At 44.6% G+C, this 20,769-nt stretch overlaps 1 long non-coding RNA gene across 1 annotated transcript; it reads left to right on the top strand.

Moving 5' to 3' along the window:
* The first annotated feature begins 16,273 nt into the window (after positions 1 to 16,273).
* Positions 16,274 to 20,474, top strand: LOC132398849 (uncharacterized). Its single transcript, XR_009513827.1, has 3 exons — positions 16,274 to 16,607; positions 19,331 to 19,484; positions 19,870 to 20,474. It is a non-coding gene; the product is annotated as an uncharacterized LOC132398849 (long non-coding RNA).
* The last annotated feature ends 295 nt before the right edge of the window (positions 20,475 to 20,769 follow it).

The following is a 20,769-nucleotide window of genomic DNA, read 5'->3' as shown; positions in this document are numbered from 1 at the left end:
ACCTCTTGATGGCCTCTGTCGTATCTGCGTGTGCTCATGAAGAATCTGACATAACTTACCTAACAGGACAGCACTCCCTTCTGCGGATCTTGGTGGGATGTAAAGAGGCAAGCATGGAGTTGAGGGCAATGAGTTTGGAGGTTGTGGACCACCAATCTCCCAAAGACAGGTTGTTAGTGATTGTCCTGATTGGGTCTACATGGGAATCAAATATGATGCACAATGGACAGGAAGTAAAACTGAGACGAAGATTAGATAAGCCATGATCTTGGCCATGGCACAGAGTGCTCAAAAAACCATGTAGCCAACTTCTTCAGCCACTTGAATTAATTTACACCATTTGCCTAGTTCATGTATTATTCCTTGCAATCCCATAAAATATGAGAGTAGCCTAGCAAGAAACAAAAAAAACCAAACTTCTAGAGATAGACCACCCCACCTAACATCATTCAGGGCTCCAACATTTCTTCCAGGTGAGGTAAAACTTCAGCTGTGAGTCTGTCGGGGTCACTTAATAAATCTTCTGCTCCTGTGTGGCCTCCTATACATCACTGAGATCTGATACAGATTGTGGGCCTGCTTCATTGAGCACAAAGCAGGATTTCAGTGAATAACCATTTTAATTCTACTGCCCATTCCCATTCCTACATGCCTCTATTACTGCTACGATGAGGCCACTCTCAAGTTGGAGGAACAACACCTTGTATTCACCCTGGATAGCCTCTAACCCAATGGCATGTGCATATATATGTGTGGCCTCCTATACATCGGTGATTCCCGACGTAGATTAGGAGGCAGTTTCTCTGAGCATCTACACCCTGTCTGTCAGAACAAGCAGGATGTCCCATGGCCACCCATTTTAATTTCACTTCCCATTCCGATATGTCAATCCGTCGTGAAGAGGCCACACTTAGGTTAGAGGAACAACATCTTACATTCTGTTTGGGTAGCCTCCAACCTGACAGCATGAAACTTCTGGTAATGTCCCCATCCTCACTCTCCTTCTCCATTTCCCACCCCCTTTTTCCTCTCTTACCTCATCTCCTTGCCCACCCATCACCTCCCTCTGGATTTCTTTCCCCCTTTTTCTTTCTTCCAAGATCTTCTGTCTCTATTTTTCACCAACTTCCTAGCTCTTTACTTCAATCCTCCTCCTCCACGTTTCACCTCTCACCTGGCATTTCTCTCTCCCCTCCCCCCACCTTCCCACCTTTCAAATCTATTCCTCAGCTTTTTTCCTCCGGTCCTGCTAAAGGGTTTTGGCCCGAAACATCGACTGTGCTTTTTTCATAGATGCTGCCTAATCTCCTGAGTTCCTCCAGTATTTTGGGTGTGTTGTTCTGATTTCCAGCATCTAAGTTTTCTCTTATTTGTGACTTGCAGACTGAGGTCTCTTTGTTACTCATTATTTCCTAGAGAACTATCTTTACTACATATATTAATCCTGTCCCTTGGACATTGTCCAATAATTTCGCTCCTATCCATTTGTAGACTCATTGGCTTACAATTACCTGGCTTGTCAGCGCTCCCCTTCTTCAATAAGGGCAGCAGTGAATATTTCAGTCCTCCAGTTATCTGAAGCTTCTGTAGCAAACTAAAAATTAAAAATCTGTTAGTGCTCGAGAAATCTCCTCCCTTGCCTTCCATAGCAGTCTGGGATGCACGCAGGAATCTACCCAGCTTTTTACTTGTTATGACACATATTGCCTTCTTTTTTTAACATGCTCTAGAATCCCCCTAAAGTACTTGATTTTTGCAACTACAAGACCTCAATTGTCCTATGGCTCCACACACAGAGCTCTACTTTGTGAGGTCTTATTTTCTCTTTGGTTATCCTCTTAGCCTTAATATGCTTGGCTGGCACCAGGGAAGGAATGGATTCTCAATATTCCTGGATTTCAGTGCTTTAAAAGGGATAAAGAGGGGGAAAAAGGGGAGGAGGGGTGGCATTACTGGTCAGGGATACCATTACAAGCCTGAAAAGGTGGGTAATATAGCAGGATCCTCTTTTGAGTCAGTATGGGTTGAAGTCAGGAACAGGAAGGGAGCAGTTAACTCTATTGGGAGTATTCTATAGGCCTCCTGGTAGCAGCAGGGATATCAAGGAGCGGGTTGGGAGGCAGATTTCGGAAAGGTGCAAAAATAACAGTGTTGTTATCATGGGTGACTTTAACTTACCTAATATTGATTGACACTTGATTAGTTCCAAGGGTTTAGACGGGGCAGAGTTTGTCAAGTGCATCCAGGACGGATTCCTGTCACAGTATGTTGACAGGCCGACTAGGGGGAATGCCATACTAGATCTAGTATTAGGTAACAAACCGAGTCAGGTCACAGTTCTCTTAGTGGGTGAACATCTGGGGGACACTGATCACCACTTTAACATTAACATGGAAAAGGATAGAATCCGAGAGGACAGAAACATTTTTAATTGGGGAAGGGCAAATTATGAGGCTATAAGGCTAGAACTTGCGGGTGTGAACTGGGAAGATGTTTTTGCAGGGAAATGTACTATGGACATGTGGTCGATGTTTAGGGATCTCTTGCAGGATGTTAGGGATAAATTTGTCCCGGTGAAGAAGATAAAGAATGGTAGGGTGAAGAAACCATGGGTGAAAAGTGAGGTGGAAAATCTAGTCAGGTGGAAGAAGGCAGTATACATGAGGTTTAGGAAGCAAGGATCAGATGAGTCCATTGAGGAATATAGGGTAGCAAGAAAGCAGCTTAAGAAGAGGCTGAGGAGAGCAAGAAGGGGGCATGAGAAGGCCTTGGCAAGTAGGGTAAAGGAAAACCCAAAGGCATTCTTCAATTATGTGAAGAACAAAAAGATGACAGGAGTGAAGGTAGGACCGATTAGAGATAAGGGTGGGAAGATGTGCCTGGAGGCTGTGGAAGTGAGCGAGGTCCTCAATGAATACTTCTCTTCGGTATTCACCAATGAGAGGGAACGATGATGGTGAGGACAATGTAAGTGGGGTTAATGTTCTGGAGCATGTTGATATTAAGGGAAAAGAGGTGTTGGAGTTGTTAAAATACGTTAGGATGGGCAAGTCCCTGGGGCTTGACTGAATATTCCCCCGGCTGCTCCACGAGGCGAGGGAAGAGATTGCTGAGCCTCTGGAGACGATCTTTATGTCCTCATTGTCCATGGGAATGGTACCGGAGGATTGGAGGGAGGCGAATGTTGTCCCCTTGTTCAAAAAAGGTAGTAGGGATAGTCTGGGTAATTATAGACCAGTGAGCCTTACATCTGTGGTGGGAAAGCTGTTGGAAAAGATTCTTAGAGATAGGATCTATGGGCATTTAGAAAATCATGGTCTGATCAGGGACAGTCAGCATGGCTTTGTGAAGGGCAGATTGTGCCTAACAAGCCTGATAGAGTTCTTTGAGGAGGTGACCAGGCATATAGATGAAGGCAGTGCAGTGGATGTGATCTACATGGATTTTCGTAAGGCAACTGACAAGGTTCAACACAGTAGGCTTATTCAGAAAGTCAGAAGGCAAAGGATCCGGGGCGTTTGGCCAGGTGGATTCAGAATTGGCTTGCCTACAGAAGGCAGAGGGTTGTGGTGGAGGGAGTACATTCAGATTGGAGGGTTGTGACTATTGGTGTCCCACAAGGACAGGTTCTGGGATCCCTACATTTTGTGGTTTTTATTAACAACCTGGATGTGGGGGTAGAAGGGTGGGTTGGCAAGTTTGCAGACAACACAAAGGCTGGTGGTGTTGTGGATAATGTTGAGGATTGTCGCAGATTGCAGAGAGACATTGATAGGATGCAGAAGTGGGCTGAGAAGCGGCAGATGGAGTTCAACCCGGAGAAGTGTGAGGTGGTACACTTTGGAAGGACAAACTCCAAGGCAGAGTACAAAGTAAATGGCAGGATACTTGGAATTGTGGAGGAGCAGAGGGATCTGGGGGTACATGTCCACAGATCCCTGAAAGTTGCCTCACAGGTAGATAGGGTAGTTAAGAAAGCTTATAGAGTGTTAGCTTTCATAAGTCGAGGGATAGAGTTTGAGTCGCGGGGTAATGATGCAGCTCTATAAAACTCTGGTTAGGCCACACTTGGAGTACTGTGTCCATTTCTGGTCGTCTCACTATAGGAAGGACGTGGAAGCATTGGAAAGGGTGGGAGGAGATTTACCAGGATGCTGCCTGGTTTATAGCGTATGCATTATGATCAGAGATTAAGGGAGCTAGGCCTTTACTCTCTGGAGAGAAGGAGGATGGGAGGAGACATGATAGAGGTGTACAAGATATTAAGAGGAATAGATAGAGTGGACAGCCAGCACCTCTTCCCCAGGGCACCACTGCTCAATACAAGAGGACATGGCTTTAAGGTAAGGGGAGGAAAGTTCAAGGGGGATATTAGAGGAAGGTTTTTCACTCAGAGAGTGGTTGGTGCGTGGAATGCACTGCCTGTCAGTGAGTCAGTGGTGGAGGCAGATACACTAGTGAAATTTAAGAGACTACTAGACAGGTATATGGAGGAATTTAAGGTGGAGGGTTATATGGGGGGGCAGGGTTTAAGGGTTGGCACAACATTGTGGGCCGAATGGCCTGTACTGTGCTGTATTGTTCTTTGTTCTTTGTTTAAAAATACATGGTGGTTTTCTTTGAACCAGCTCACCAATAATATTTCACACTCCTTTACTCCCCGATTTGTTTTGTTTTGAATACCCCTCTACATTTTCTATACTCATGAAGGGCCTCACCATTTTCAGTTATTTATACCTGTCATATGCTTCCTTTTTTTCCTTTATACAGTCTTCAGTGTTTGGATTCATTGTCATTTTTTTAGACAACATATTTACCTTGGACCATTGTTAGTTTGTATATTTGTAAAAAGATTCCCAAGGTTGTGGACATAATCCTATCTGAATGTTATCTGCTGCCATTCTACTTTTGTCAACTTCAGTCTTACAATATCCAAATCAGTCCTTCCTCCAATCCATTAATTTCTGAACTATCCTTATCGCTTTCCATAAGTGCCTTGAAACTTAAGAGTTATGATCACTACGTACAATAAGCTCTTCCACTCACACTTCATTGGTTATGATTAGATCCAGTACTGCCCCGTCTCCGACAGGACTACATTCCACTCACACTTCATTGGTTATGATTAGATCCAGTACTGCCCCGTCTCCGACAGGACTACATTCCACTCACACTTCATTGGTTATGATTAGATCCAGTACTGCCCCGTCTCTGACAGGACTACATTCCACTCACACTTCATTGGTTATGATTAGATCCAGTACTGACCAGTCTCAGATAGGACTACATTCTGGCTCAAAATGTTCTCCTGGATAGACTTATAAAATTCCATTCTGTGTCTTTTATACTAAAACTGGAGTCTATTGACAATTGGAAAATTAATTTAGAACATGGCCTTTTAGCCCATGCTGTTGTGCCAAACTAATTAAACTGATGATGCCTATTATAATAAGTATACCATTTTGGATACTGTTGTGGGGGATGACATCCCAGCGGAACGCCACGGAGACCAGGTTACTGGCACTGAGCATGGGTCTGTGGTACAGAAGAGAAAGAGGGAGAAGAGTAGTGATAGGGGCTCAATAGTCAGGGGAACGGACAGGAGATTCTGTGGACATTAACAGGACACCCAGATGATATTTTGCCTCCTGATGCCAGGGTCAGGGACATCTTGGGTTGTGTCCACAGGATTTTGGAGGGGGAGGGAGAGAGAACAACCTGATGTCTTGGTACATATTGGTATCAATGACAAAGGAAGGAAAAGCAAAGAGGTCCTGAAAAGTTAATTTAGAGAGCTAGGACAAAAAATCCCAGGTAGTAATTTCTGGATTGTTGCCTGTGCCACGTGCCTGTGAGGGTAGAAACAGGATGATTTGGCAGATTAATGCGTGGCTGAGAAGCTGGTGCAGGGAGCAGGGCTTCAGGTTCTTGGATCAGTGGTATCTCTTCTGGGGGAGTTATGACCCGTTCAAAAGTGACAGATTGCTTGTCCTGGGCCTGAGGGGGACCAATATTCTCACAGGCTGGATGTTAGAGCTGTCGGAGAGGGTTTCAATTACTTTGGTAGGGGGATGGGAACTGGAGGGAAGGGACTCAGGATAGGACAGAAGGTAAAAAAAAACTAAGATAGCGTGCATGCCAGGATGGGCAGGCAGATGATAGGACAAAATTGCAGCCAGCAGGGTATCGGTGCTTAGGGATGCAGAATCAAAAAAGGTAGCAAATACAGTATTCAAAGTGTTATATCTCAATGCACGGAGTATAAGATGATCTTGTTGCACTATTACAGATTGTCAGGTATGATGGATACTTGGCAGTGTGGAGAAGCAGAGGGATCTTGGGGTGCATGTCCACAGATCCCTGAAAGTTGCCTCACAGGTAAACAGGGTAGCTAAGAAAGCTTCTGGAATGTTAGCTTTCATAAGTCGAGGGATAGAGTTTAAGAGTCATGGGGTAATGATGCAGCTCTCTAAAACTCTGGTTAGGCCACACTTGGAGTACTGTGTCCAGTTCTGGTCACCTCACTATAGGAAGGATGTGGAAGCATTGGAAAGGGTACAGAGGAGATTTACCAGGATGCTGCCTGGTTTAGAGAGTATGGATTATGATCAGACATTAAGGGAGCTAGGCCTTTATTCTCTGGAGAGAAGGAGGATGAGAGGAGACATGATAGTGGTATACAAGATATTAAGAGGAATAGATAGAGTGGACAGCCAGCGCCTCTTCCCCAGGGCACCACTGCACAATACGAGGACATGGCTTTAAGGTAAGGGGTGGAAAGTTCAAGGGGGATATTAGAGGAAGGTTTTTCACTCAGAGAGTAGTTGGTGCGTGGAATGCACTCCCTGAGTCAGTGGTGGAGGCAGATACACTAGTGAAATTTAAGAGACTACTAGACAGGTATATGGAGGAATTTAAGGTGGAGGGTTATATGGGAGGCAGGGTTTAAGTGTCAGCACAGCACTGTGGGCCGAAGGGCCTGTACTGTGCTGTATTATTCTATGTTCTACGTTCAATGTAGTGGCTATCACTGAATCATGGCTGAAGGATGGTTATAGTTGGGAGTTGAATGTCCATGGTTACACATTGTTTCAGAGGGGTAGGAAGGTAGGCAGAGGGGGTGGCATGTCTTTGCTGGTATGTGACATAGGATCAGAAGATGTTGAATCCTTGTGGATTGAGTTAAGAAACTGCAAGGGTCAAAGGACTCTGATGGCAGTTATATACAGGCCTCCTCAACATGCCAGTCGATTGGGAAAATCAGGGTAATGGATCCCACGAGAGTGAGTTTGCTGAATGTCTTTGAGGTGGCTCTTTAGAGCAGTTTGTCGTTCAGCCTGCAAGAGGATCAGCTATACTGGACTGGGTGTTATGTAATGAGCCAGAGGTGATTGGGGAGCTTAAGGTAAAAGAACACTTAGGAGGCACTGATCACTATGTGATTAAGTTCAACTTGAAATTTTATGGGGAGAAAGTAAAGTCTGATGTATCAATATTTCAGTGGAGTAAAGGAAATTACAGTGGTATGAGAGAGGAGTTAGCCGAAGTAAATTGGAAAGAGATGCTGGTAGGGATGACAGCAGAGCAGCAATGTGTGAGTTTCTGGGGAAAATGAGAAAGGTGCAGGATAGATGTGTTCCAAAAATGAAGTACTCAAATGCCAAAACAGTACAACCATGGCTGACAAGGGAAGTCAAAGCTATTCTTAAGAAAGAAATTAGAAAAGCTAAAAGAAGATACGAGGTTGCAAGTAAAGTGAAAATAAATCCAAAGTGTTTCTACAGTTATATTAATAGCAAAAGGATAGTGAGGGATAAAATTGGTCCCTTAGAGAATCAGAGTGGACAACTATGTGTGGAGCCGAAAGTGATGGGGGAGATTTTGAACAATTTCTTTTCTTCGGTATTCACTAAGGAGAAGGATATTGAATTGTATAAGGTAAGGGAAACAAGTAGGGAAGTTATGGAAACTATGACGATTAAAGAGGAGGAAGTACTGGCGTTTTTAAGGAATATAAAATCTCCGGGTCCTGACAGGATATTCCCTAGGACCTTGAGGGAGGTTAGTGTAGAAATATCAGGGGCTCTGACAGAAATATTTCAAATGTCATTAGAAATGGGGATGGTGCCAGAGGATTGGCGTATTGCTCATGTGGTTCTATTGTTTAAAAAGGGTTCTAAGAGTAAACCTAGCAATTATTGTCATAAGTCAGGTGTTGAATCAGGACCCAACTGCAGGACACAAACACTGGAGTCCCGGAAACAGGACGAGACGGAACCCAAGGATGGGACGGGATGCATTCTAGGCAGGCAAAGCAGGAACAGGTCAAGGGACTGGGAACTAGGAGCCTGGGGTGGACTCCGAGCCTGAGACTGGACAAGGACCCAGAACCTGGCTCTTGCCACGGGCTCGGACCCCCAAACCCAGGCGAGGACATGACATGGCTTGGTTAGGGACTTGGGGTCTTGAGGCTTGAAGCTGGAGGCTGCAGGCTTGGGTTGAGGCTTGAGGCTGCAGGCTTGGGTTGAGGCTTGAGGCTGCAGGCTTGGGTTGAGGATTGAGGCTGGAGGCTGCAGGCTTGGGTTGAGGCTGGAGGCTGCAGGCTTGGGTTGAGGCTTGAGGCTGGAGGCTGCAGGCTTGGAGCTTGGGGAACTCGGAGGCTGGAGCTAGGGGCAGACTAGGAACTGTACATCAACATGGACCCGAAATTATCCTCCGACAAGCCAGGACTCATCTTTAACAGGACACTGACATGAATTGGGACAGTACACAGACGTAGAGCTGGGACTTATCCTCCGACAAGCCAAGACTCATCTTTAACAGGACACTGACATGAAATGGGACAGTACACAGACGTAGAGCCAGGACTTATCCTCCGACAAGCTGGAACTTATCTATAACTTCACACCAAGGTGGGGCAGGACCATCCGTCGGGTAACGGCAAAACGGTCTGACCTACCCGACAGAGACAAAGACAAGACAAGACAGATTCCCCCCGCAGGGCAACGGCAGAACGGCCTGACTTACCCCACGGCGAGGACAAGGTAAGACAGATCCCCCTGCAGGGCAATGGCAGAACGGTCAGACTTACCCCACGGGGGTGAGGACAGGAAGAGACAAACACCAAGGAACGACAGACAGATCCACCTCTGCATCAGGGTAGCTCCGAGAGGCCGTTACAGCCAGCAGCCTTGGCTGGCTACGGAAACAACCAGATCTCCACCTAGCTCGGAGTGGCTGACGGCCACCCAGCTGGCCGGGAAACAGCTGAATCCCTACCACAATGACCGCTCTGACTACTACCAGCAAGGCTCCCAGAAGCCATGGTTCTCCAACGCGGCCCCAAGGATGGCAAGAGTCCATTCTAGCCTTCCACCAGCCATCTGTGCCATGAGTATCTTGACAAGATGACCCCTCAACTACATTCAATACCAGGGCCACTTATACTTCCAGTTCCAATATGAGCCTCCAGTGTTTCCAGTTAAGTCCAACCGCAGCAAGGGACCGCTGGAAAACCCGGAGTCCAGAGTCCGCAAACTGGACCACGGACTTTGGACTGAACCACACAGTACACACCCCCTCTATGGGAGCCTCCAAGCGACCATAGAGGCTCTCCAGGACTGCGGACGACTCGGGCGGGTGGAACAATTATGGGGTTTAATTGTTCAATCTGTACCGTACTCTCCTGTAGGCCGAGGTCCCGTTCCCCTGTCGGACTGTCCGATATTCTGTCCGTCGTTACGGGGTTTAATTGTTCAATCTGTACTGTACCGTCCTGTAGGCCGAGGTCCCATTCCCCTGTCGGACTGTCCGATATTCTGTCTGTCATTACGGGGTTTAATTGTTCAATCTGTACCGTACCGTCCTGTAGGCCAAGGTCCCGTTCCCCTGTCGGACTGTCCGATATTCTGTCTGTCGTTATGGGGTTTAATTGTTCAATCTGTACCGTACCGTCCTGTAGGCCGAGGTCCCGTTCCCCTGGCGGATGTTCAATCAGGAGGGGGCCCCAGGGTGACGAGAGTTAGACGCTAGTGTCTGTGTTGCTGGGTCCCTGAATAGGGGGTTCGTTCTGTCATAAGTCGGGTGTTGAATCAGGACCCTACTGCAGGACACAGACACTGGAGTCTCGGAAACAGGATGAGACAGAACCCAAGGACAGGACAGGATGTAGTCTAGGCAGGGGAAGCAGGATCAGGACGAGGGACTTGGAACAAGGAGCCTGGGGTGGACTCCGAGCCCGAGACTGGACAAGGACCCAGAACCTGGGTCTTGCCTCAGGCTCGGACCCCCAAACCCAGGCGAGGACGTGACGAGGCTCGGCTAGGGACTTGGGGTCTTGAGGCTTGAGGCTAGAGGCTGCAGACTTGGGTCGAGGCTTGAATTTTTTGAAGAGGTTACGAGGAAAGTTGACGAGGGTAAAGCAGTGGATGTTGTCTATATGGACTTCAGTAAGGCCTTTGATAAGGTTCCGCACAGAAGGTTAGTTAGGAAGGTTCAATCAGTAGGTATTAATATTGAAGTAGTAAAATGGATTCAACAGTGGCTGGATGGGAGATGCCAGAGAGTAGTGGTGGATAACTGTTTGTCAGGTTGGAGGCCGGTGACTAGTGGTGTGCCTCAGGAATCTGTATTGGGTCCGATGTTGTTTGTCATATACATTAATGATCTGGATGATGGGGTGGTAAATTGGATTAGTAAGTATGCAGATGATACTAAGGTAGGTGGCGTTGTGGATAATGAAGTAGGTTTTCAAAGTGGGCTGAACGATGGCAGATGGAGTTTAATGCTGATAGGTGTGAGGTGCTACATTTTGGTAGGAATAATCCAAATAGGACATACATGGTGAATGGTAGGGCATTGAAGAATGCAGTAGAACAGAGTGATCTAGGAATAATGGTGCACAGTTCCCTGAAGGTGGAATCTCATGTGGATAGGGTGGTGAAGAAAGCTTTTGGTATGTTGGCCTTTATAAATCAGAGCATTGGGATAGGAGCATAGGAGTTGGGACGTAATGTTAAAATTGTACATGCCATTGGTAAGGCCAAATTTGGAGTATTGTGTACAGTTCTGGTCACCAAATTATAGGAAAGATGTCAACAAAATAGAGAGAGTACAGAGAAGATTTACTAGAATGTTACCTGGGTTTCAGCACCTAAGTTACAGAGAAAGGTTGAACAAGTTAGGTCTTTATTCTTTGGAGCGTAGAAGGTTGACGGGGGACTTGATAGAGGTATTTAAAATTATGAGGGGGATAGATAGAGTTGATGTGGATAGGCTTTTTCCATTGAGATTCAAACAAGCGGACATGAGTTGAGAATTAGGGGGCAAAAGTTTAAGGGTAACACGAGGGGAATTTTTTTACTCAGAGAGTGGTAGCTGTGTGGAATGAGCTTCCAGTAGAAGTGGTAGAGGCAGGTTCGGTATTGTCATTTAAAGTAAAATTGGATAGATATATGGACAGGAAAGGAATGGAGGGTTATGGGCTGAGTGCGGGCCAGTGGGACTAGGTGAGAGCAAGCGTTCAGCATGGACTAGGAGGGCCGAGATGGCCTGTTTCCGTGCTGTAACAAAAGAGAGGGCATACAACAAAGCAAAAATTAGTAGGAAGACAGAGGATTGGGAAGCTTTTAAAAACCTACAGAGAGCAACTGAAAGAATCATTAGGGGGGAAAAGATGAATTATGAAAGCAAGCTAGCAAGGTCATGTTTGACAAACCTTATTGAATTTTTTGAAGAAGTTACGAGGAATGTTGACGAGGTTAAGGCAGTGGATGTAGTCTATATGGACTTCAGCAAAGCCTTTGACAAAGTTCTACATGGAAGGTTAGTTAAGAGGGTTCAGTCATTAGGTATTAATGCTGGAGTAATAAAATGGATTCAACAGTGGCTAGATGGGAGATGCCAGAGTGTAGTGGTGGATAATTGTTTATCGGGATGGAGGCCGGTGACTAGCGGGGTGCCTCAGGGATCTGTTTTGGGCCCAATGTTGTTTGTAATATACATAAATGATCTGGATGATGGGGTGGTAAATTGGATTAGTAAGTATGCCGATGATACTAAGGTAGGAGGTGTTGTGGATAATGAGGTGGATTTTCAAAGCTTGCAGGGAGATTTATGCCAGTTAGAAGAATGGGCTGAACGTTGGCAGATGGAGTTTAATGCTGAGAAGTGTGAGGTTCTACATTTTGGCAGGAATAATCCAAATAGAACATACAGAGTAAATGGTAGGGCATTGAGGAATGCAGAGGAACAGAGAGATCTAGGAATAACTGTGCATAGTTCCCTGAAAGTGGAGTCTCATGTAGATAGGGTGGTGAAGAAGGCTTTTGGAATGCTGGCCTTTATAAATCAAAGCATTGAGTACAGAAGTTGGGATGTAATGCTAAAGTTGTACAAGGCATTGGTAAGGCCAAATTTGGAATATTGTGTGCAGTTCTGGTCACCGAATTATAGGAAAGATATCAATAAATTAGAGAGAGTGCAGAGACGATTTACTAGGATGTTACCTGGGTTTCAGCAATTAAGTTACAGAGAAAGGTTGAACAAGTTAGGTCTCTATTCATTGGAGCGTAGAAGGTTGAGGGGGGATTTGATTGAGGTATTTAAAATTTTGAGAGGGATAGATAGAGTTGACGTGAACAGGCTGTTTCCATTGAGAGTAGGGGAGATTCAAACTAGAGGACATGATTTGAGAGTTAGGGGGCAGAAGTTTAAGGGAAACATGAGGGGGTATTTCTTTACTCAAAGAGTGATAGCTGTGTGGAATGAGCTTCCTGTAGAAGTAGTAGAGGCCAGTTCAGTTGTGTCATTTAAGGTAAAATTGGATAGGTATATGGACAGGAAAGGAGTGGAGGGTTTATGGGCTGAGTGCGGGTAGGTGGGACTAGGTGAGATTAAGGGTTCGGCACGGACTAGGAGGGCCAAGATGGCCTGTTTCCATGCTGTGATTGTTATATGGTTATAACAGTATCAAAGTGGATAGTAAAAGCTTTTCAAAGTATGTAAAAAGTAAAAGATATGAGAGTAGATATAAGACCGCTAGAAAATGTGGCCAGAGAGATAAAAACGGGGGACAAGGAGATGGCAGATGAACTAAATGAGTATTTTGCATCAGTCTTCACTGTGGAAGACACTGGCAGTGTATCAGATGTTGAAGGGTGCGAGGGAAGAGATGTGGGGCAGTTACTTTTACAAGGGAGAAAGTGCTCAAAAAGCTGAAAGACTTAAGGTTACATAAGTCACCTGGACCAGATGACCACCTTAGGGTTCTGAAAGAGATAGCGGTAGAGATTGTGGAGGCCTTAGAAATTATCTTTCAAAAATCATTGCACTCTAGCATGGTGCCAGTGGAATGGAAAATTGTAAATGTCACTCCACTTTACAAAAGGAGGAAGGCAACGGAAAGGAAATTACAAACCAGTTAGCCTGACCTCAGTGTTTGGGAAGATGTTAGATTCAATTGTTAAGGATGAGGTTCTGGAGTACTTGGAGACATATGACAAGATAGAACAAAGTCAGCATGGTTTCCTTAAGGGAAAATCTTGCCTAATGAAACTGTTGGAATTCTTTTGAGGAGATTCCAAAAATGAAGTACTCAAATGGCAAAACAGCACAACCGTGACAGATAAAGGGGATGTAGTGAATATTGTATATTTGGACTTTCAGAATGCCTTTGACAAAGTGCCACATATGAAGCTGCTTCCTAAGTTAAGAGCCCATGGTATTACAGGAAAGTTACTGGCATGGTTAGGGAATTGGCTGATTGGTAGGAGGCAGCAAGTGGGAACAAGAGGGTCCTTTTCCAGATGGCTGCCAGTGATTAGTGGTGTTCCATAGGGGTCAGAGTTGGGACCACTTCTTTTTATGCTGCATACAAGGGGTGCTTGATAAGTTCATGGCCTAAGGTAGGAGAAAATTTTAGAAAACCTAGCACATTTATTTTTCAACATAGTTCCCTCCTACATTTACATACATAGTCCAGCAGTCGTGGAGCATATGGATCTTGGACCTCCAGAAAGTGTCCACAGCAGGGGTGATTGTTAAGTTTGTGGCCTAAGGTAGAAGGAGATGAGTTATACACTCTTGTTACATGCACATGCAGTTCAACTCTTTGAGTGATTATGCAGTAAGTTTGAAGTTAACAACTCATCTCTTTCTACCTTAGGCCACGAACCTATCCATCACACTTCGCATACAGTTTGCAGTTGATACAAAGATTGGTGGAGGGCAGGAAGCATTAAGGAAATAGATAGGCTATAGAAGGACTTAAACAGATTAGGAGAGGGCAAGAAAATGGCAAATGAAATACAATGTTGGAAAATGCATGGTCATGCACTTTGGTCGAAGAAATAAATGTTCAGACTATTTTCTAAATGGGGAGAAAATCCAAAAATCTTGGGAGTCCTTGTGCAGAACACCCTGAAAGTTAACTTGCAGGTTGAGTCGGTGGTGAGGAAGGCAAATGCAATGTTAGCATTCATTTCAAGAGATCTAGAATACAAGAGCAGGGATGCTGAGGCTTTATAAGGCACTGGTGAGGCCTCATCTTGAGTATTATGAACAGTTTTGGGCTCCTCATCTAAGTAAAGATGTGCTGGCATTGGATGAGGGTTCAGAGGAGGTTCACAAGGATGATTCCAGGAATGAAAGGGTTATTGTATGAGGAACATTTGATAGCTCTTGGTTTGTACTCACTGGATTTTAGAAGGGTAAGGGGGATCTCAGTGAAAACCTGCAAATGTTGAAAGGCCTAGACAGAGTAGATATGGACAGGATGTTTCCCATGGTTGTGGAGTCTAGGACAAGAGGGTACAACCTCAGGCTGCAGAGGTATCCATTTAAAACAGAGATTGGAGAAATTTCTTTAGCCAGAGAATGGTGAATTTGTGGCCACAGGCAGCTGTGGAGTCCAGGTTGTTGGGTATATTTAAGACAGAGCTTGATAGGTTCTTGATTGGACATGGCATCAAAGGTTACAAGGAGAAGGCCAGGAACTGGGGTTGAGGAGGAGAAGGAAAAAGGGCCAAATGGCCTAATTCTGCTCCTATGTCTTGTGGTCTATTGCTTGCATGTGGTCCATACCCCTCTGTTCCTTGCACATTCATGTGCCTATCTGAGAGCCTCTGAAACACCTCTATCACACTTGACTTCAACACCACCCCTCGCAGTGCATTCTTGGCACCCAGAATTCTCTCTGCAAAAAAGTGTGCCTCGCACATCTCCTTTAAACTTACCCCCTCTGAAATATATCAACTATTTTATCCATGGGAAAACATACCAGCTCTCTCCTCTATTTATGCTTCTCATAATCTTATAAACCTCTGTCAGATCTCCCTTTAGCCTCTGTGAAACTCCTGTGAAATTTGCCTTAGCATGTCCTCCTCTATCTCCCATTGATGTTAGGAAGACCTTTTGTTCTCTGTGGCCTCATTTAAAGTGCCTTCTGAGATATGCTTCCTCTCATTTCTGTGGTAACGGATTTATTAATCAATATTCCAAGTCTACCTCTTCTTTCACATTCACACCCCCATCCCAGCTGAAAGCTGTATACTGTACTATGGAATGCAGAGCTCCCAAGTCTGCCCTTCCTTCAACTAAGCCTCTATTATCAACAATAACATTATATTCTTCAATGGGACTCTACCATTAAACACATCTTTATCTCCTTCCCACTCTCCGCTGGGATTGCTCTCTCCATGATTCCCTTGTCCATTCGTCCTTCCCCACTATCTCCTTTTTGGCACTTATTCTGGTAAATGGAAGAAGTGCTACACCTGCCCATTCACCTTTGCTCTAAACAGTCCTTCCAGATGAGACAATACCTCACATGTGACTCTGCTGTGGTCATCTACTCTTTCTGTTGCTCACCATGCAGATTGCTTTACATTTGTGAGATCCAACATAGAATGGGGACTGTTTTGCCAAGCACCTCTGCTCCATCTGCAAAAAGCAGCATTTCCTCGTGGCTAACATGCAGGTCCATGGCCTCCTCTACTGCCATGAAGAGACCACTTTCGGGTTGGAGGAGCAACAACTCTGTCTCGGTCACCTCCAACCAGATGTCACGAAAATTGATTTTTTTCCAATGGCCACTAACCCCCCCCCCCTTCTTCAATTCCCCTCTCTGCTCCCCCACCCCATCAGCTTTTCTCTTCTTCTCACCTGTCACCACCTCCTGATGACCCTCCTACTTCCCTGTCTTCCATGGTCCACTCTCCACTCTTGTCAGATTCTTTTTTTTTGCCCTTTACCTTTTCCATCTATTACCTCCCAGCTTCTCACTTCATCCCCCTATCCACCCACCTGGCTTCACCTATCACCTCCCAGCTTCTTACTTCATCCCACTATCCACCCACTTGGCTTCACCTATCACCTCCCAGCTTCTTACTTCATCCCCCTATCCACCCACCTGGCTTCACCTATCACCTCCCAGCTTCTTACTTCATCCCCCTATCCACCCACCTGGCTTCACCTATCACCTCTCAGCTTGTACATCTTTCCCTCACCCTTCTATCTTATTCTGGTGTTATCCCCCTTCCTTTCCAGTCTTGATGAAGAGTCTTGGCCTGGAGTGAGTGAGTTGCTTTGGATTTCTAGCATCTGCAGATGTGAGTATGTACTGATCTATGTATGGGCTGATTAATACTCTAAGTCCTCCTGATGGACGTCAGTCTTGATGCAGAATTTCAACCTGCAACATCAAGAATTCTTTTCCTTCCACAAATGCAGTTCAACCTGCTTGAGTTTTTCCAGCAGATTCTTGTTGGCTTCAAATTCCAGAATCTGCAGCCTCTTGTTTCTAACACTTGAAGTTCACCTGTCTTAACAGTCAGATTTCTTACATTGAAATAGATACAGTTTAGCTCTGCATTCCTCCAGTGTTCTTTATCCTGTCCATGTCTGATCTGCCTACTGGGCTGACCACCTTTTCTTTTCAATGTTTGACTGCAACATCCCCTCAAATGTACATCCACTTGTGCCCCATTTCCTTACCTAACACCTCCCTAAGATCAGTAGCAAACATTCCCATCAGAATGTTAGTTCCCTTCCAGTTCAGTACAACTTGTTCATCTTGTACAGGTGCCACCTTTCCCAGAAACAGTAACAGTGGTCCACAAATCCAAAGCTGTCAATCCTACACTATCCCTTTAGTTGCATATTCATCTGACCTATCCTCCAATTCCAGTACCACACTAAAGGGCACCAGAAATAATCTAGCTCTCTCAATTCATGTCATCACAGATTAATTCTCTTTCTATGTTTTTCATACCAATGTAGACCACGACCTTTAGCCATTTAATCCTATCCTTTTGAAATGTTCTGCAGCTGCTCAGGGAGGCAACACACCATCTTGTTTTTGGCCACAAAAACATTTATCTGCCCCCCTTATAATGGAATCACCTATCACTTTAGCTTCCTCAATCCTTTACTCCCCTCCTGCGCAACAAATGCAGCTGTGATATCACAAGCTTCAACATGGCCGCCTTCCTTTGGGAGGCCACCCCTCAGTTAGTTTCTACAGTATATCTATTTAAGATGGGGAGGGGGGGTGCAACTCCTGCACTACCTGCACCTATTACTCAGTTGGAATACAATTTTAAACTAGGTGGGACAGTGAAAACCTGATTGGCTGAGGACTAACCAATCAGGAGGTACAGAAGATGGGAGTTGAATTATATTTTTATATTATATATATATGACACACATACACATACAAACTTGGCAGGGCAACTGGCTACAGCACGTGAGCAAGTGCTATCTTGATATCACCTCACCTTTGTAATTGAGCTCTTTGGTGAACGTTTGGGCTGTCTAAGATGAAGCCCGGACCAAGTGATCTGCTGAACCCCAGACTGGCACCAGTGAGTAGGTATGGGCAGGTAAATGCCATTGAATCACTCTGTCAATGACAACTTGCATTGCTTTGCCAATGGACAGAATGTGCAGTAATTAGCCAGAATGGACTTGTACTGCTTTCTGTGAACAGGACTTGCTTGTTTGTTGTAGGGATGAACAGTTTAGTGAGGAGTATGTGGTTCCAGAGTTCGGGTTTGAGTTCTGCAGCTGGGATGTTGTCTGGTCCCATGCTGCATTTGGTGTCCAGCATGTATGTTGTCCTGGTATCAATTTTGTCACTTGCCTCATGATACAATATGAGGGAATATAATTGATTGGAAACTGCCTCTGGTGATATTAGGTCGAAGCCAAGATAGAACAACTGTTCAGCACTTCTGGCTGAACACGTTTGTGAACACCTCAGCCTTGCTGTTTATTTATTTATTTTTTGAGATACAGTGTGGAATAGGCCTTTCAAGCCAGGTCACACAGCAACCCCCGATTTAACCTGAGCCTAATCATGAGACAACCAATTAACCTAGCAACCAGTATATCTTTGGACTGTGAGAGGACACCAGAGCACCCACAGGAAGCCCACGCAGTCAGAGGGAGAATGTACAAACCTTACAGGCAGCAGTGGGAATTGAACCTGGGTCACCGGAACTGTGAACGTTATTGTGCTGACCTTTAGCACTCGTACACCGGGCCCTATCATCGTTGAGGATGGGGATGTTCCTCAAGCCTCTTCTTCAACCAGCTGCTTAACTTTACACAATTCTGGCCAGATGTGTTAGGAATGCTGAGTTTTAACCTTACCCATTGTTCGTGACATCTCCTAGCTCTGCATGTTCCATGTGCAAGGAATCCTGTATTTGCAGTTTCACTGAGCTGGCATCTCTTCATTCTTAGGTATGCTTAATGCCCTCATTTTGTTTATCTCTCTGTATAAGTAATGTCAAAAGTGAAAAGCAGGATAAATTACCACGTGAAACTGGTGGATAACAGGGATGAATGAGAGAGAATGTTGATGAACAGAGTTTTCCATTTCGAAAGCTGGAATACGAGAGAGATGAGTCTCAATGGAGATGCAATGGATCGGAGATTTACGTCAGAATAGGAGTGATAAGCTGTGATTAGAAGATTGTTGGACTGAAAGAAAAGGCTAATGAATCAAACTGTTGTCCTTTTCTTGCCTTTAATCCAGTTTTCTGTGTTCCTTGAAGCAAAAATAAAATAGCATCAAAATAGTGCTTCATACTGAGGTGCCTTAGAAGGAAAAGCCATATTGTGCACAGTGCAAGTTAAGCAAGAAGACCAACGTCAATGGTTAAAGATGAGGATATTTTGCAGGGAACTAGAGTGTATATCAGAAACAATGCTGAAGGTTAAGAGGATTTTGAAATCAATAAATGGGGCGACAGGAAGCCAGTGGACGATTTAAATAGTGCAGAGGTAGGATATACACAACACAAATATCTGCTGTTTCTTATTTTAGTTCAAGCAGCTGTTGATGTGGAGAAATGAAACTGAGTTCTCCAGATTGTATCTTGGGATACTTCGTAAAAGCAATGTGGACCTGCTACCTTTGGGAGAGCACATCGACAGCCTCTGTAATCACTCGCCTATTTACTGGCTCCAGAAAAGTAACAGTAAGTACTATGTTTTCTTTTACATTTCAACCACTACACAATGCTGTTTTCTAAAAGACCAAGTTTCAGGTTAGGAATGACATTCTTTCAGCCAGTTCATTTACACATGACAAAGCAGCTCAGATACTGTATGTAGTTTTTTTTAAAAAACCCTGCCAGGCAAGCAGAATTGCTTATTGTTAGTCAGTGCCTCAACAAGTGCCATACAGTACCATGCAAGTCACGGTGATGGGAGCAGGTGATTCGATATCTGATGCTATAATTTTTGGCAGTGCCCAAGATGCAGCTACCCTGTGTAATTAAATGTGCCGAAAGCAGGCTGAAAGACTGAAGTCCGTCACGGCTGCTGCTCCCTTTTCTCATGCGTTACCTTTCATTTCCACAGGGCCTTCAAGGCAACGGCTGATCTACTTCTGCATCGATATCTGCTTTCCAAATAACGTCTGCGTCTCAGTATGTTTTTACTATCTGCCAGATTAAACAACTGCATTTTTCTTCATGTTTGTCTTAATGTTAAAACACAAAATTAATGTTCCACTGTGCCACTTCCTTTAGTTCTGCAGTTTTCAGTCCCTTCATTCTCAGTATTTTTTCCAGTGTTCTGATAATTATTGAGCTCATCGTGGAAAAAAGCACATTCCCCATTCTCACCCACTGAAAACCTGGAACTAACTGGAACAAGACAATGGGATTCCTGTTGTAATGGTAGATACTGAATGGGTGAAGACAGGATGAAAGGAAGGGAGCAATTGGAAAGGAAATATCTTTCATGCAAATGTTGGTTTGATGGATCACTTCAACACCATTGTTTTTCATTTCATTTTCCAAATCAAGACCTTTCAGTTCTTAAGTTAAGGTTTCTAATGTGACCAAAGTTTGACATTTTACTTTGGAATTCAAACACTAGAATATTGGTGTATGTTATACAGATGAAAGATTTATTAATCTGCTATGCTTCTCAGAGAACAAAATAAAACTGATGAAATCAATGGGGAAAAGGTTCTGTGGCAGAATATGTATTACAGTATATGTATAGTGAATAGATTAAAAATTGTACAGAAACAGAAATAATATATATTTAAAAAGTGAGGTAGTGTCCAAAGCTTCAATGTCCATTTCGGAATCAGATGGCAGAGGGGAAGAAGCTGTTTCTGAATCATTGAGTCTGTGCCTTCAGGCTTCTGTACCTCCTACCTGATGGTAACAATGAGAAAAGGGCATGCCCTGGATGCTGGAGGTCCTTGATAATGGACGCTGCCTTTCTGAGACATTGTTCCTTAAAGGT

This window comes from Hypanus sabinus, chromosome 9 (genome assembly GCF_030144855.1).
Source record: "Hypanus sabinus isolate sHypSab1 chromosome 9, sHypSab1.hap1, whole genome shotgun sequence".
In the NCBI taxonomy this organism is placed as follows: Eukaryota; Metazoa; Chordata; class Chondrichthyes; order Myliobatiformes; family Dasyatidae; genus Hypanus; species Hypanus sabinus.
The sequence above is the reverse complement of the archived record's forward strand: the minus strand, read 5'-3'. Positions and strand labels throughout refer to the sequence as shown.